Raw genomic sequence first — 18,364 nt, forward strand, 5'->3', positions numbered from 1 at the left:
GCCGATCCACCCATCCCTCACAACAGCACAGCCTCAGACTTCTGCTTCCCTACTGGAGGCCGGCGTTTCTGTGAGCCGTTCCCAGAGAGCTGCATGGGTCCATCTTGCTTCACTGAGCTGGAACAGCCAGTCTTTCAGTGAGCACACACATTAAGGCCCTCTGGTTGCACTCACTATAGCAACCCTCTCCCACCCAGCCCTTTCTTCTCATGACGCTTTGCGATTTAAGAAGCGCCACAGCCTATTATACTTCCTACCACCTTCTCTCCTTCAATTCTACCATTTGCTAAGGAGCAAGTGGGGTTGTTGTTGTTTTTGCTTTTCTTCCTGGAAGGTTTCCTCTTCCGAGTGGAGCAGAAAATTCTGTTTCACACACAACACACAACACACACACACACACAGAGAGAGAGAGAGAGAGAGAGAGAGAGAGAGAGAGAGAGAGAGGACCAAAGGTGGAAAACATTTTTGTGTCACTGACCATTATAATTTCAACAGCCCACATGTGGGTCAAAGCTCACAGGATCACAGTACTGATGTAAAAGACTTTGCTCTTCTATTATATTATTTGTTTGTTTGATTTGTCCTGCCTTTCCTCCAAGGAGACATACATGGCTTTCCCCAACTCTCCATTTTACTCCCACAACAACCCTGTGAAGTAGGTTAGACTAAAAGGCAAAGACTGGCTCAAGATCACCCAGCGAGCTTTAAACCCTGGTCTCCCAGGTCCTAGTCTGACACTTTAACCACTATACCAAGCTGGCTCTCAAATGCTGACACGGGAATTCCAGCTTTCCCTTCCCTTTTTTATTCTCCTATTAGGGACACTACTCAACAATGTCTTTAAAATGGATAATTTGTGGACATGTCCTGAGGTACAGGTGGGGTACCTCAGGCAAGGAGGCCAAACACAATCCTCCAGATCTCACTGTCCACTCCGGAGGCTTCTCCCTAAGCCACACCCCCTCACTCCAGGCCACACCCCTCACCAGCCCTGCTCCTGTCAGTTTGCATTTCTTAGTACAGAAAGTATTGATCGGATATGTAGAGATCTTTTCTATTCTGATTAATTCAAGAGGGTTCTGGAAGCTTCTCTGCATGAAAGAAACAAGCAGAATGTTCATGATGTTTGGATTATTCCTTCAGAGAATCTGAGTACAGCTGGCTTAAACTAGTTCTGTTATCTCTTTCTGTCAAGTTCATGCTGACTATAATAGTATGGCCAGAAGGAGCCTGGGTTTCACTTTCTTTCTGTCTTCTGTCCTTCTGGTGTGGTGTTCTGTATATAGTGTTGTAACAACAACAACAACAACAACAACAACAACAACAACAACAACAACAACAATTTATACCCTGCCCATCTGGCTGGGGGTTTAGACTTATTATAAGTTATTGTAAGTTTCAGTTAAGTCTGCTGCAACTGGATTTCTTATGGACAGTGCCAATCCTGAATGTATTGGATTTGTGAAAATTATGCTCATTTGCTTTCAGTAGCAGTAAAGCTCTGCTGGATAAAATATTAATTTCCTCTGGTCTGTTTTGGGGGAATCCTGCAACATGTTTAAGTTTTTACTCTGTTAACTATACATTGGGATCTACTCTGGATCAATATTGAGTAGAATTCCATGACAGCTCCACCCCTTCCTCAAGACCTGGTTGGAATGTGGTCCTTGCACTCTGCAAATGCCTCTTCCTTGCCTGGTTGGAGGATGAAGAAATGGGGGTGGGGCAGAGCCAGCCCACCCATTAGCCACAGTGAGACATGGATTGGCGCACCCTCCCCCTGGCCCACCTGTCCACCAACCACATGTCATTTAGGACTAGGAGTGCCACTGCTACTTTGTCACTGTCGCAGAGCAGGCAGCAGCACTGCCACAAGGCTATCCAGTGGTGACTGGTCACTCACATTGCAAGGAATCCTGGGAGAGGTAGCCTCAAAGAGGGCCTTCACTGTTGCCACTTTGTTGACAAAGGCTGCTTGAAGTTTAATAGTAGGAAGAACAGCCACCACACCCACAATCCTTCACTCAGTCTGGAAGGACTGGGGATATAGGCATTCTATGAGGGAGCCATTGTTAGGTGTGGGGCTCTGGAGAGACTCAGCATGACCTTTCATAGCAGGGGGGAGTGGCAGGTGGGTGGTCAGCACTGGGGAAGATAGTGACCAAGCAGGATTGAACTCCTTGCACATCAGATGATGGACAGTGTGTGTGTGTGTGTGTGTGTGTGTGTGTGTGTGTGTGTGTTTCAGTCGTGCTTTCTGGAGGAATGGGCTTCGTGAGCAGCCACATCTTTACCCCCTATATGATATCAGGTGTAGGGCAAGTGTCTGTGGTTTGGAGAATGGAGACACCAAATCGGACCCATGGGCCTATAAGTTGCAGATTTCAAATTGGTACCATCTTCAGTGAGAGATTTTTACCACAGGCCTCCCGGCTTGGGAACACAAGTAGATTTGAGTAAATCTGTGAGCCTTACAGCACTTCTCTCTAAAATTGCTCAGCTGAAAGTGAGGAGTAAGATTACCCTGAAGTCAGCTGCAGATCTCAGATGTCAGGAAAGGAAAACCAGAAGAAAAACGAAAGGGGTGATTGGTTATTATAGCAGCGAAAATCCTTGATCTCTACCTGTCAAAATAGAGCTGCCCAAATCGAGATCCATCTCATTTCCACCCACATTTGGCACGTCGCTGGCAAGCGTAACCCCCATATTAAAAATGTTATAAAACTATGAAGTCATGTGGAAGAGTAGCGGGTTGATTTTGCTGAAATAGAGACAGATTGGCTCAGGGCTCATGGGGAACAACCCACATTAAAAGATGCGCCTAAGACGCAGACTTTCTGGATCTCAATCATGACAGGCAGGAAGAGCTATTATCTTGATGATGAGGAACTGCTTTTGTGGGGCAGGGAGGTTGATAGAAGAAGCCAAATTTACCTCAGCAGAGCTGCTCAGTGACCCTGTGCTGCTCAATGATCAAGTGTAGACGGGCCTAGAGGGAGAGGGGGAAACTTTCTTGGCTGGTGCCATAGACCAGGCCTAACATATTTTAAAATGGATCTGGAAGCTTCCGTTCCAGTCACCAAGCACAACTGCAGGCATGATCTTTCAGGCCAAGAATTTCAGTGGTAACTGTGGTTGTAAGTTGTAGCCCACATCACTAAGCTTAAAAATTCATGTTGGATAAGGAAATGACGATCATGAATTTGAAAAGCAATTGAGATATTTGATATATACCAGTTTTATGCTTTTGATATTTTATGAGAGGGCTGGAGAGCCTGCCTGGTCAGGCCAATGACCCATCTAGTCCATCATCCTGTTCTCACAGTTGCCGATCAGATGCCTGTGGGAAATCGGTATGCAATGTTTGAGCAAGCGATCTGGAACAGGACCGCAAAGAGGTAAAACACTGTAAGGTCCCCACCCCCTGTGCAGCTGTTTGCTTTGCATAATAGATAGCTGCATTTTAGTACAGCTGGCACAAGGTGTGCCAAACTGAGAGCCTGCAAGAAAAGGTGACGTTGGGGTAAAGGTCTCAACATCCTCCTTACGTGGAGCCTCTTTTTGTGCATGGAGAGTTGCAAGCTGCCCACACAATGGACTAGGTTTGCCAGGTCAGAAACATTCGAGACCCTGAGGTTTCAAGGCCCAAACCTGAGACCTAGAGGAGGCCCCTGGCGATGTCACAGGTGGAGGCAACAGGTGATGTCACAGAGGCAGGCCCTGGAGATGGAAGTTCAATGGAAGAGGGAAGTGGAGGAGGGCAGACCCTCCCCAGAGCCCAAAAAGGACATCAGTGAGGGTAGAGGGGGCTCCAAAGAGACCAGAGGCACAGTGGAGCTTTGTTTACGCTGCTCAGCCTCCCTGCCTTACAGCTGACACACGGGGTAGTAGAGCAACAACTGCTTTCCTGCGCAGCCTCCAGCTGACCCCAGAGCTTCAATCTGGTTGTGGATATTTTTGGATACAGTATTTTTGGTATGGATTGACAAGAGAGCGGCAGGCAGGGCCTTTAAAGGGTGTTTAGAGGGTGCTCCCGGCTTTACACAATTTCACTTATGTTCGTCGGGCCCCAGAACATAACCCCTGCATAAGTGGGGGGACTCCTGTATTATATATATTTTATTTTTCATTCCCAGCCATCTTGCAAGTGGGTGGGTGGGTGGAAGATAATGTTCCATTGAATTCATATTAAATCCCTGATAACTCAAAGGTGGCTCTTTTAAATTTTGTAGTCAGAGGGTCCTTTGGTGGTTGCTCTTTCACGAAGCAAATTAATCAAGGACAACTGTAGCTAATATGATCAGAAGCAACTGTGTGCGTCTTAGATTCGAGAGCTCACAGCAGCCAGTGGATCAGAAATGGCCTGCCCTGAATGGGACCTCCTATACAATGAGCCCAGTAAGATATGCACATTTTAACACCCGCTTAACACTGAGACAATGCCATGGCTTTTGTTGCTTAACACAGAGGAACGATTCTGATAGTGGGAATTCCGGGCTCAAAAGCGGTGTTCTTTCAGATGTGGTGCAGTTTGCCTAATGACCCGGGTACATAGCAAGAAAACGAGAGGTGGAAATTTTCCCCTTAAAGAACCCTCTTTCTCCTTCTCCCCTTCTCTGTCTTTTACACACACACACACACACACACACACACACACACACACACACGGTGGATAACAAAAGGAAAATGCTGCACTCATTTCCTAGCCAAAAGAAATGCTGAATTGAGTAATCACAATGGGAAATATTGGAGAAAGCAAGCTCATGCAGCAGGCTGCCCGGTCTTTAATGCTTAGCTCAGCAAGATAATAATCCACAAACTCATAGTTCTGCGGGCAACATGGTAGGGACAGGTCTAGAGCTGAAACCAATTATCCTGAAAGTCTACTAATTTTGTCCTTCCATTTTTGAATTCACATTTTTGAATATGCAATGCTTAATTCCGAGTTTGGACACCCGAGACCTGTTGATATTTCTTAAGTGTTTTATTTTTAAAATTAAATTTATTTTTGGCAAGCGTCAGATAAGAATTCCCATAAAATGTTAACTCAAAATTCTAATTGAAACTGTAAATATACCAAATACTGTAATGTTTTAAGAGAAATACTTTATGCCAACTGTCAAGTGCAATCAAATATGACATGGGAGAGGTTTTTGAATTGTTTGACGGCAAACTATCGATTCTTTCCAGAGGAGAAGCAGCCAAGTCAAGCAAACTCAATAGAGTGTCTTGTGGCACCTCAAAGACTCAAAACTTTGACTGTGGTATATAAGCCATTTCTCTCCTCCTCCAAATGACCCAGACGCAGTGTCATTCTGGGCAATTTTGGGAGGAAACATGGTGGCCAGCCCAAAAGCATGATGACTACCAGGACTGTACACATATACATAATCCAATTGGGATAACCCTTTTTTAACCAAGGACGATTCGTGAATGACTTGGATATGCGGTCCAAACCAACTTTGGGGCCTTGAACAGTGTTTGATTAAACATGCAGCCAAGCAGGAGAATGTTGGAGAAGATGCACCATGGCCTCCTTCTCCTTGTTCCCAGGCCACCCTCTCCCACTTTGGGCAGTCCCAGTTCACTCTGGGTTGACCCAGTCCGGCCCAAGGCTGCCTCAACCTACTATGACTAAATCCCAGGTTTACTCTAATTGCCCCAATTCGGTTCGGGATTTGGCTGGAGCTGGTGCACAGCCATAGTGGCTATACTGTCATTACCCACCTCATCCCCAGTCTGGTTGACCGTGGCTGAGTCCTTTGGGGGTAGGGCAAAGATTTGGTTCAGTTTGCATCAAAAAGCAACCCTACAAAATTCACCCTTTTTAAAACAATAATTGAGCAGAAGAAACACAGCAACCCTTCAAAATGTGCGCTTTTCTTAATGCTGTGATGCTGTTCTCTGGCCAAGTCATGCGTCCAAAAAATGCATTACATTCGGGGAAATGGTTTTGCAGAAATGTGTCTGATACGGCATAACAAAATTATGTACACTATGAGAAATTCGCACTGAAATCTGGATGAATTTTCATGAGGACTTTTAAAAAAAACAAGAAACAAGCATATATGGAGGACTAAAGTTAAGACTGGAATAATGAGAAAGTGAGAGAAACCAAAATGTACAGATTTGCCCATTTTGGAGGTAAAAAAAATGGCAGCCAGTGCCCCAAGAGCAGATCCCAGCCCAGTACTGTCTTCTCTGGCAGCAGCACTCCAGGGTCTCAGGGAGAGGGAATTCCCATCTCTTGGCTGCTGCTTTCAAATGGAGACATTGGGGGTCAGAGCTGGAACCTTCTAGAGCAAAGCGCATGCTCTGCCCCTGACCTTTGATGCCTCCCCATGAAGAAGACCCCTCATTAAAGCACAGGGCTCTTGGCAACCTGAGTTCCCTTTGCTCGCTTTCAATTAAGCTGTATTTGTGGATGGCATTTTATTTTCAGAGAGGAATGTACAACAATTGAGCCCCATAGTGACGCCATTTCCTCTCAGAGGAAACTCTTGAGGAAGGAAGGTTATACACAAACAAACTTCCATTCAATGAAGCCGTGTGGGTCATAATTGGACCTCTCCTTTTTTTCAGCTCATGGATGAGGCCAGGCCAGTCTTCCTGTTCATAGAGTTCATGGCTGATCACAATCCTGCCTCGCAATCATTTAAGCATGCAGTTTGTGTACATCTATTTTCTTCGTAGCGTGCAGATGTATTCCATTTCCCTGTTGCCGTGGAACACAGCCACAACTGCAAACAGAGTTACATAAATGGCCATCTGTGCTTCGAAAACTGCTGACGCACATTATTGCTGGGTGAGATTTTTCACCAGTTAGCAAAATCAAGCCATTAATACATTTGAAACGTCCTTGAAATCAAGGAAGAAAAATCCTGAACAGAGCTATCTCTGCAGTAAGTATTCACAGGGTGGTATACTAATGCAAAGTTGGACAAAGTCTCCATATCCCTGTAGTAAGTTTATAATTTTATTGATTTATTGCATTTTTATCCACCTTTTCTCCAAGGCGCTCCAAGAGGTGTACATGGTTCCCCCCCCTCCCTCATTTGATCCCCACAATAACCCCCTGAAGCAGGTTAGGCTAAGAAGCAGTAACGGGCCCAAGGTCACCTTGTGAGCCTCATGCCTGAAAGGGAATTTGAACCCTGATTGCCCATATCATAGTCCACCACTCCACCACACTGGCTCTCCCTATACTTCTCCAAAGGTCTCGGTTTCAGCTCGTGTTCAAATCACAGAAAAAGTTGGGAAAGCCCACAGCCAAAGATGTGTGCGGAGTTGCTGTGGACAGATAGCACTGAACTAAATTGATAAATGTTCTGATCCAGTATAAGGCAGTGTATATTGGTTGTTAGCATGGGGAAAAAAACTGGCCCGAAATCCAGATAAAACGAAACTGGTAATAGTGGGGTACTCAGTGGACCAATTACATGGGGGAAATGCACTCTCCTGTAAGGATCAGGGTCATGGCATGGAGAACGTTCCTGCCATTTCTCCTGGATTTCCTGTGGTGGCTTTCATTTTCTTTTGCACTTTTCCCATACCTTCTCTTCAATAGGATTCAACCATTCATGATCCGTCCTTCTTCACCAGATAAGCATTTCATCATCGTTGTTCAGGTTGTGTTCAAGATATCAATAACCCTGAAGATTTACATGGAAGCATGGACGAGAAGCAAGTTCAGTTGGTTGGATGGAACAACTGTAGCCTCTTCCTATTGTTTCCTCCTACCCTCAAATACAGGTCAATACCTTTTTTTGCTGTTTTAATTGGCCTTATGCATCATAAACTTTCTCTCTGCATGCAATGTTTCAAGAGTTGTTGTGGGTTTTCTCATGAGAAGCAACACAGAAGTGTTGAAAAATGAAAGGAACTATTACCGGGTCACACCCCAAGTTCCAAAGTAAATTTATTTCTTGTTATTTATTAGTCATGTTTTTATACTGCCTATCCAACTGTGCTCTCTAGACATTTCACAGCATGCTAAATTCAAGACACATTTGCCTGGCAAAGCAAAGATCAGGATAGAGATTAGCTTGCCGTGTGTCTCAGCCTTCATTTATGTTTTCTCAAGCATGCTAGTATACAGCTCACTTTCATTAGAGCCACATCTGTGCTATATATTTAAAGCATTATGATACCACAGCCATGGCTTCCTCCAAGTAATCCAGGGAACTGCAGTTTGTTACAGGTGCTGAGAATTGTCAAGAGACCCCTATTCCCCTCATACAACTACAATTCCCAGGGTTCCCTAGGCAAGAGGGATTCATTGTTTAACTACTCTGGGAATTGTAGTTCTGTGAGGGGAATTGGGCTTTCCTAAACCTTGACACCCTTAATGGGCAATAGCTGCCAGAATTCTCTGGTGGAAGTCACAACTGTGTAGTGGCCTAGGTCTGTAGTGCCCTAGTGAGGATGTGGCCTAGGTCTGTCGAAACATCGATATGAACCTACTCAAACCATTCAGTCTTCATTTGAAGTCCTTTTCTGGGTGCCCCTGTGAGGGAGTTTTTGAGGCTCTTGCCAACCTAGTAGTTCAAAAGCACACCAGTGCAAGTAGATAAACAGGCACCGCTGCGGCGGGAAGGTAAATGGCATTTCCATGTGCTCTGGCTTCTGTCACAGTATTCCGTTATGCCAGAAGCGGTTTAGTCATGCTGGCTGCATAAACAGGAAAGCTGTCTGGCTCCCTTGGCCTGAAAGTGAGATGAGCGCAGCAACCCCATAGTCACCTTTGACTGGACTTAGCCGTCCAGGGGTCCTTTACCTTTTACTTTTACTGCTTTCCATTGGACCACATCAGTGAGGCTGAGAGGGGGGTATTGTTGTCTAGGCAGCCTAGGATCTCCATACACACTGCCCAGGTTTCTGCCCTGGGAAGGTCACTTCAGTGCTGCTAACATAGTGGTTTGCCTTCACCCCCAGAGCTGCACTCCATTGTCTCTCAAGGCAGATGGAAGACAGCAGTGTGTTTTGCTGCTGAAATTATTGCTGTTATTTGTTTCATAGATTACTGTATGTCTTTATTTATTTTTTCTCTCTAATTTCATGCCGTGATTTAGGTTTGCGAATGTTGCAAGTGACTTGGAGCCAAGAAACTCATGCGTTGAATAAATCAGTGTCTTCTGCTAAATTTGAAATTCTATTAGATACTATGCTGTTAAAGGGGGGCATTCTATGTCGTGTCTAATAGAAGACCTCTACCACCATTAGAATTTCACATGATTCATTCAAAAATGAGAAGCAGGCATGCAAGGGAAGCATATTACGAAAGATGCCATTGTTCCTTCTGGAGTGTAAGTAAATTGTCTGAAGGAATTTCATTTCCATTTCTTGGGTAAATAAGATCTAACTTAGTTTCTACTGCTTTATCTTTCTATCTTAGTTATTCTTCTCTTTTTTTCCATCCTCAGAAAATGTAAAGGTTTAGTGCTTTATTGCCTTAGGAAAGGAATGTGGCTTTATGTTTTTAAAAACCCACACTACTTAAACATTAAGCAGTTTCATTCACATATATACGCCTCCCTTTTTACAAACTCTTCCCTGTTTTGTGGCATTTGCTCTTTGTTGCATTAAGCAGACCTTCTGTTTGGCTGGAGACTCGGATTTCATCCCTCCAGCTAAGTCGTCCCATTTACAAATATTTAAAATATGACTTATGTCAACTCCTGGGAGGCCCGGCAGGTTGTGTACATACATACAAACCTCTAACTCGGTGGTTCTAAGCCAGAACAGCTATTTTGAGGTTAAATCAAGTCGAGTCAATCAACAGTTCAATAAAAATGATGGAGCCCCAAAGTCACATTCAAGTCAGCTATCTCAGCTTCAGAATAAATATTTTGCCACTTTAGAAGAATTCAGAGGATATAATCCTTCACTCCAGCCATCCATTAACCCAACACAAAGCAGCTGGTAAAAAACACAAACCCTTCGCAGAGACATTACTTTCTTCCTCCCCCTTCCCTTGCCCCGAGAGCAAGATGGCTATTCTTTCTTGAAAGGCACAGAGCATCTGAAACTGGTTAGTAGCTGAAACATCCCAGGTTGCTGAGGCAGCAAAAACATGACCCTGTAAATTTTCCTTCAGGGGATGTGTGTGGCGCATTAATTAACCAATCCAAAAAGCATGGCTTATATCATCGTGGGGTGCGTTTAATATCCCAGCTCCCTGCTTAATATTGAGGGCGTCAGCAGAAAGACACACGTCAGATGTAAGTTCATAAGGCTACAAAAAGAAATCTGGTTTGTGGAACAGAAGCTGAAGGGAAGGGTGATTTGAAGTGAAATATGATCAAAAATCCCAGCAGAAGATCTGGACTGAAATCCAGTCACCCTGGTTGGATTTCCACTTCTAAAGAACTGTCGAAGCACTTTATAAGAGATGCATGAAGTTATTTTCACAAACTGAGATGGGTATTTTCCTTTCTGATATTAGTCAAATGGACTGCTATGAGTTTATTTAGGTATAAAACAATACTTTTCTCAATATGCATGCACTTGAAGGAGCCTTAATCCCTATTCATTCCATGGCCAGGTTGACAGGTAGACAGGGCCACACATGTCGATCACATGTCATAATAGCAAAAAGCTGACTGGCAGGCAGACAGCCCCACCCACCTGTTAAAGTTCAAACGGGCTGCTGTCAGGACCAGTCAGCTGATTGGTGCTGGGAGTGTGCTTCTGAAAGGTCTTGCTGTAACCACCAATCAGTGAGCCCTTCTGAAGTCCATTTGCTGTGCTATGTGTGGAGGGAGATCTTGTCAGGAGCCGGAGTCAGTGATAAAAGCACCAATGACAATGAAGTTAACTCTTTATTCAAAGAAACTAAAAGAGTGCAGGCCTAGTGATCACAACAACACCTCCCAGTAGATATTGCCCCAATGAAGAGGTCATAAGAACTGAAGGTCCCCACCTTCCCACTGCTCTCTAAGGCTCCTCTACCAGTTATTCTGCATGTCTAGCAGATCAGGAGGAAGGGGAGACTCCCTGGATGCTTCAGCAGCCTGCCCATCTCTGTCTCCTGGCCCCCCTCCTCTTCTGCCTCTAAGCCTGGACTGTCCTCTGCCACAGCCTCTTCCTGCTCACTAAACCCTGTTGCTTCTTCAGTCCCCACAGTCCTTCTCCCTACAGTCTGCTCTCTGCTTCTGACCACCACCGATCATCCCACCACCAATCTCCTGGCTCTGAACCTTCCTCCCTTGGGGGTTCCCCAGCTGGTGCCCCCCACCATTGCATCCAGCCAGTCCATCTCTCTCTCTCTCACACACACACAGACACACACACACAGAGAGAGAGAGAAAACAAAAAAAAATCCTTCCAGTAACACCTTAAAGACCAACTAAGTTAGTTCTTGGTATGAGCTTTTGTGTGCATGCACACTTCTTCAGATACACACAAAAGCTCATACCAAGAACTAACTTAGTTGGTCTTTAAGGTGCTACTGGAAGGAATTTTTTTTGTTTTGACTTGACTATGGCAGACCAACACGGCTACCTATCTGTAACTGAAACACACACACACACACAGAGAGAGAGAGAGAGAGAGAGAGAGAGAGAGAGAGAGAGAGAGAGAGAGGAGAGTGTTTCCCCAACTGAAGTCCAAGTTGTTCTTACTGGAATAGCTTTCCAAGTTGTGCAGTAAGGTTCCTCCCCAGCTAAATCAAAAGAGAAACTACTAGAATGACACTTATCATTGCTAGCTCTTGAGTAACGTTCCCTTTGGTGCAGGGGGCAGGGACCTGTTGGACTCCAACTCCTATCAGCTCTAGCCAGCATAGCAAATGCACATTAATGATGGGAGCTGTAGTCTGGTAACCTTTGGACAACCACAGGGTTTCCCAAGTCTGTTTTGATGCCAGTTCTCATTGAACGGCTTCATCTAGGATCAGGACAGCAATTCAGGATGGGTTCTGATGTTACAAAAACCACAGTGTTCCTGCCAAATATAGCATCCCAGTGTCAAGTCTGTCCCTCCCATTTCTAACAATATGCTGGATTAGATGGGCTATTGGCCCTATCCCGCTAGTTCTTATGTTTTTATCTTACATTCCAACACACAGAAGATGTGTTAAACTGATTCTTTTTTAAAAAAAAAGAGCTGCTGAAGATCCTCCTTGTTCCCCTTTGACCCCTTTATGATTGATCCCCAGGTTCTTCTGTGCCAAAGTCTGCTTGCACTTTCTCCTTAACCCAAAGAATTCTTGTGGGGTGGTATGAAAACCATTGTTTACATGATTAGTCATCCTTGGTCTCTTCTAAATAGTAGGACGTATCATTTTACATATTTCAGATGCACACCATTTGTTTTCTTGCGGTCGCTGATGGCTATCTCTCCCCAAACCAAGATAATTCTGTTTTCTAATAAAAATTCTCTCAAAATCCCAACAGTGTCCAAAATATGAACCAAAGAAATGTGCTCTTGATCTTATTTTAAGGGCATGGACCGGTTGTTGTAGAGTGAACTGCATTCTAGCAGAACTCCAGATTTATAATAAAGTTAAGTTATGACAAGTTCTGGGACTGAAGCCAGATTCAGACCAAATCTAAAGTTTTTACAGGGGTGAAAAGGGTTTTGCTAGGGAGTCTAAATCTCCCGCAGAACGCCTGCTTTTTTTGCATGTAAACATTCGTGGAAACAAATGGCAGGGGTTGCAATAAACTATCAAACTCCAACCCACCCTTTTTCATTTGTGACAAGACCATAAAAGAAAGCTTTATGGGGGGGGGGAGTACAAGGAGAAATGTGAATAAAAATGAATTCCATGATACTCACTTAGACCTCCCCATTATTTTGATAACCTGATGTTGATTCCTAAGTGAAAAGGATTCTGCTCATGACGACCTGTTTCTGTATGTTCCTCTTGCAGTGGATGTCCTTCTTGGAGGATGGGGGAGGGATTCAATTCAGTTTATATTTAAAGACGAATGTACTTGATCTGCATCTTCTGAAACAATATGTGAAATGAAATGAACCCATTCTCTGAAATCCACGCATCTCTGGGGTTTTTGCCTTGCAAATCATGCATAAGAAAAGTGCATATACGAAGGTAAAGTGAGCATCCAAATTAGCATATACAGTGTCAGTGGAAATAACATCCAAAATGCATGATATTACGGAAAGTGTGACTCTAAAGAGAAAAAAATATGCTTTGCAAAAATGTGAATATTAGGCAGAATTGCACAGGGGGAAAATGTGTATGGTAGGAGAAATTTGCAGTAAAGTGCTGATGAATTTTCACAAGGACTTAAAAAATATTGTGGTCATGTGAACTGAACCTAAAATGGGAAAATTAGAAATTGAAACCCAGTTTCACCAATCTCTATTGCACCTGCTGGGGAATTCTATTCAGTTGTCTTCCGGGCACAATTCAATGTCCAGGTTTAGGTCTATGCAGCCCTTAACAGCTTGAGTTCCTAAATACCTCTGTTCTTTTGAGATTGAACTAGGAGCTGTGCCCCTGCTCTCAGCAACCCCACCCCCACCCAACCCCTCCCTTTCCTCCTTGTCACCCCTCCCTTTTCTTCTTGCCAAAGCCACCCCCTTGGGATAAGGGAGGGAGAGAGGATTGCTTTCTATCATTTTAACCTCACTTAAAGGAATACGTATTCATCGGTGGCCGGATATTAAGAACCCAAGCTGAGAAAACTTGACCAAACGTCTCTATGTAAAGAAAGGAAGGATAGGTTCTGAGCAAAGGAATGCAACTGGGAGCCAGGTCATTATTCAGCACTGGACAAAATTGTGAAATACACTTTCTGTTTCTTTTGGCATTGGACACAATAAACACCAACTGGGAACTGGCCCTTCAAAAGACAACTCACTGGTATGCCAGGCTTTGTTAATGCCATTCCAGTCTAGCACTCGCACCAGAATATGTCATGCAAATCAACTCTCTCAGGGTAGGATTATGCCTTCTCCATGTTTCGCAAATATGTGCCTGCCAATCTTCATGAGTTCTGGAGGGACATTTAGAGGGCAGAAGCAGTGGGTAAGAGGGAAGGGGTAAGTTGCATAGCAGGAACACGCTGATGAGAAGCCTTGAGTAGTCACAGGGTCTTGAACTGGCATCTAAACAATAACAATGTAGATGCTAGCGTTGTGCACCAAGTCGTGCATCCCAGATTCCAAAATGAATTCGGCTGATATGGGATTTGTCCAGAGCAAGTCAAGGCAGCCCCAATTTGCCCTGGATCAGGTCCACCAGGCCTGTGAAAAATGGGCGGCAGCAAGGAGAGCTTGGAGAGGGAGATGATGCTTGAATGTCTCCTTGTCTCTCCCCCCTTGCTGCCAACCACATATTTAATTAGGGATTAGGACTGTGCAAGCACCCCAGTTCAAATTGCGGGTGGATTTGTCTGGTTCAGTTTGGAGACTAATCAGGATCACCAAACTGGGCCCTGAACCAAATCAATGGTGCTATAGATGCCTCATGAATCTGTTTAGGGAGAATGGAAAGGCCATCTCCTCAGCATACAGCGATAATCAATTGTTGCACATGCATGTGTGAACCAGTCCTGGAAGAGAGGCATTGAAAGACTCTGGGAATCTTCCAACTTTTCCTACCCTCTGCATGTGCAAGACACAACCATGCTGGTCCAAAATTAGGGGACACCTAATCAATGATTTGTGACCCTATTACGGCTCCCTTCCTTCCTTTTTCCTGCTCAGAGTCACCCAGCTCTTCAGTAACACTGATAAAGATTTTGCAGATCCTCTGTTATTTCCTCAAATGCTTCAGTTTTTATATGGGATCCAGATTTGTTCTCTAGTGATATGGTTCGTCTAAAGAATGATGGGTGGGAGCAGTCAGAGACTGTTTAGTTTCTCCTCCTCCCATCCCATGACTACCTTGTTAGGGAGATCTCGCCTGTTGTAAACAAAGGAGGGTTGCCAAGGAATGTATCTGCCTGTTTCGAATAAGTAAAGGAAATACAAAGAACAGTTTGGATAGAGAGTAAAACACAGATCAGGGAGATCCCAAGGGGGAAAGGACCTATATCAAGTTTCATTAGCCGTGAGCTTGATTTCTGTGGAAACAATTCGCTCCCCAAGACAGGAGAAAGGAGAATTATGTCTGCACCAATAGGAACAATGAAGAAATCTGCTTCGGTTCACATTTTAACACAAACCTAACTAATTTGCACTTCCTGAAACAATGCATGAAGTGAAACACTGGTATCCTTTGAAACTTTTCCAAATTTTGCAATTTCAACCCAAGAAATGTGCTTCAAAAATCCCATATGAGGGGGAAGTGTGCACAAGGAAAACACGGGGAAAGTAACATTTTTTTAAAAAGCCTTACAATAGAGGAAATTTCTTAGAAAGAACGTTTGCATTAAGAGCTAGGTGGAACATTGGTGGCTTGGTGAACAGTAACTTCCTATATTCCTTGCTATTTTATTAAACATGAACATAATTATACTCCACAAGTTTTGTTTGTATTGTTTTCTTCTTCTTCTTTGTCATTACAGGGAGGAGGGAAATCAATAACAATTTGCAAGAAAACTGTTAGGCACTTAAGACTTCTTAATATTGTACTGCATTCCCAATTGAGCATATAGTTGTACTGTTCCTTGTAATTTGTCATTCCAGTACATGATAAACAAGCAATTACTTCAGAATTTTCCTTCTCAACATTTGTTTGGCCATGTAAGCCAGAGGTTGTGAAACTGAGGCCTGCCTGGCAGGTAAATCTGGTCCTCTCTCCCCCAGGCCTCATCCCTCCCCAGGCCATATTGCAAATATTAATATTATGCAGCGACTGGATGTACCAATGCAAGGGTACTAGACTAGGCCTTCCAACTCTGCCATTCTAAAACGGATCTACATATTTTGCATAAGGAAAGTCCTGCCCTTCCCCCACTTCCGCGCTATAAACCATGCTCTTATTCATTATTCTCATGATCAATTTATTTTTTACTGTTGTGTTTTGATCGGAGAATCCAAAGCAGCGTTTATGGAACCCACACGTTCTGCCAAGATTTTAGCTTGTCCTCCTCCAGCTGGCAGCCAGTGCTTCTATATGATTTATCAAAATAATTGCAGCACAAAGACAAGAGTTCAGTACTCTCAGGCTGTTCACGAATCGCAGCTACTATTGGCAGAGATAGTCCATGATTGCTGGATGCTATTTAGGTCTTGGCTGCACCATAGGCCACATAGGAAGGACCACCCACGGTCATGACTAGATCCCTCTCCTCCATGGATCTATGGTCAACTCCTACATTTTCTCTCACAAATGCACAGTGAAGACAACTTTCTGGCTAGGTGGGTTCATCCAGAAGACAGTCAACATACGAAGAAACCTGCTGGATCAGATCAAAGGTCCATCTGGGCCATTGTCCTGTTTTTCTTAAGTAGCCAAGCAGATGCCTGTGGGAAGCCCGTAAGGAGCCAATAGTCCTTTTCCATCTTTGTTACCAAGCAGCTGGTAGACCTACCCTCCGTTATTTTCCTTTCTTAAAACCACAGTGGCCCTTACCGTGGATGCCATCTTATGAATTCCATGAGTTAAGGGTGCATTGTGTGACAACAAGAGCATGCAGAACACAAAACAGTGTTGTCCTGATTTAGAGATCCTGTTATTATCCTGGCCCTTACACCCAGGTCTGAGTGTTGCCCAAAAGAGGACTCCTATTCAGATTATTCACAAATCAACCCCCCTTAGGAGGGGAACACCCTCTTGTATGTTGTATCATTTTATTGTTGTTAGCCGCTCTGAGCGGTTGTTATTATTATTATACATCATCCCAGCGTGATGAAACAACACTCCCTTCTTCCTCAAACACTGGGGATTATGCCTTCTGCTCCACAGCCATGCAGGAGCAGGCAATTGCAGAATAAGTTACAGGTCCTTTAGGGATCGCAGGCACGACCCCAGGGGGTGGAGGCACTGGAAGTAAAGACCTTGCCAACCTTCTTCAACCTTCAGATTACTCTGGTCCTTTGCTGAGACAACATCTTTCAAAGAGCAACTGGCAGAGTCTACTGGGAACTGGCCAGAGACCTGATTTGTATTTTAGGGTGGGGATTTTGTTTTGTTTTGTTTTATAGTATTGTATTTTCTTTCTTAGATGTAGTGTGCCCTGGGACTTTATGGTGAAGTTGAGGAACAATGGGGGGGGTTGGTTATTTTGATTTGCCTCACCTTGACTTCAAGAAGCTACCATCTCATTGCTACCAGTTCCTCAGCAAAGCTCTAGCAGAACGGGATAATTATGGACTTCCATAATTCCAGTCTGAACATGGAGCTCTGATGTCTAGAATGGCTTCCTCATTCATTCCAGTAGCGGAGTCATTTACATTTTAAGAATTAGCTAGGCTATCATTTTTATGACCTCTTTACAAGGCAGCAGTGGTTGCTCCATGATGGAGCTTGTGTTGGAAACTGTCTATTCAGCTCCAAACTCAACACTTCATCCATAAACCAAGGATGGCGAACTCCTGTATTGTCATGGGATATGCAGTTCTCCAGAAAACAGTCTGGGGATTGGAATTGTATTTTGTTGCACAATCTGACTTCTTCAAAATGTTGGGATGTGAATAGATGCTAGGAGATTATATATATTTATTAGATATTATCCTTCCTTCCTCACATTTGTGAGATCAGCAGAGTGCCGCCCCTTTGCAGTTTAAAAGGGAAGCTTAGCCTAGTTTTAGCTTTTTAGTTTCAATAATCTGGGATGCTTTAAGGCAGACTGGATTTTCCTGTTATTTCCCCCTTTTCTCCCCACAATCACAGTCTTGTAAAAGGTAAAAATAACATTTACTCACTCAGAATACTTGCAACAGATGCAGCAGCTTTCTTCAAGCAGACTTAAAATGGTCATTTGGTTACAAAAACGTACTGTACAGTGGTACCTCGGTTTACGGACTTAATCCATTCCAAAAGTCCATTCTTAAAAGAAAGCCATTCTTAAACCGAGGTGTGCTTTCCCTAATGAGGCCTCCTGCCACCAGTGCCCTTCCACCATTCAGCTTCCATTTGTAGACTGAGGTAAAGTTTGCAAACCGGAACACTACTTCCGGTTTTGCGGAGTTCATATACCGAATAGTTCGTAAACAGGGCTGTTCTTAAACAGAGCTACTACTGTACTTAAGTCTAGCTTAAATGGAGTCTTGGCTTGGTGCTCAGACTACCGGAGAGTTCTCACATTGCTGGCAGAGTGGAAAGAGAAAGTGAAAGTGATAGAAAAGTGTGTACCCAGGCTGCTACATCCTCCCACTGTCAGAGCACAGTGGGAATGTCTCTCACAGAGACCTCTCTAGCAAACTTACAGGAAGACTTTGTGAGCTTCTGCTCCTAGCATGTGCCTATCTAGCAAAACTTGAATTGCTGGTTTGACTGCATTTTAAA

At 44.0% G+C, this 18,364-nt stretch overlaps 1 long non-coding RNA gene across 1 annotated transcript in view; it reads right to left on the reverse strand.

The window, feature by feature from the left end:
• LOC310842175 overlaps positions 1-18,364 on the reverse strand; it is a 71,395-nt gene that overhangs the window by 1,330 nt on the left and 51,701 nt on the right. The gene's annotated exons all lie outside the window — the stretch shown is intronic.

The sequence above is a fragment of the Podarcis gaigeae genome, assembly GCF_964106915.1.
Source record: "Podarcis gaigeae genome assembly, chromosome: 3".
Taxonomy (NCBI): domain Eukaryota; kingdom Metazoa; phylum Chordata; class Lepidosauria; order Squamata; family Lacertidae; genus Podarcis; species Podarcis gaigeae.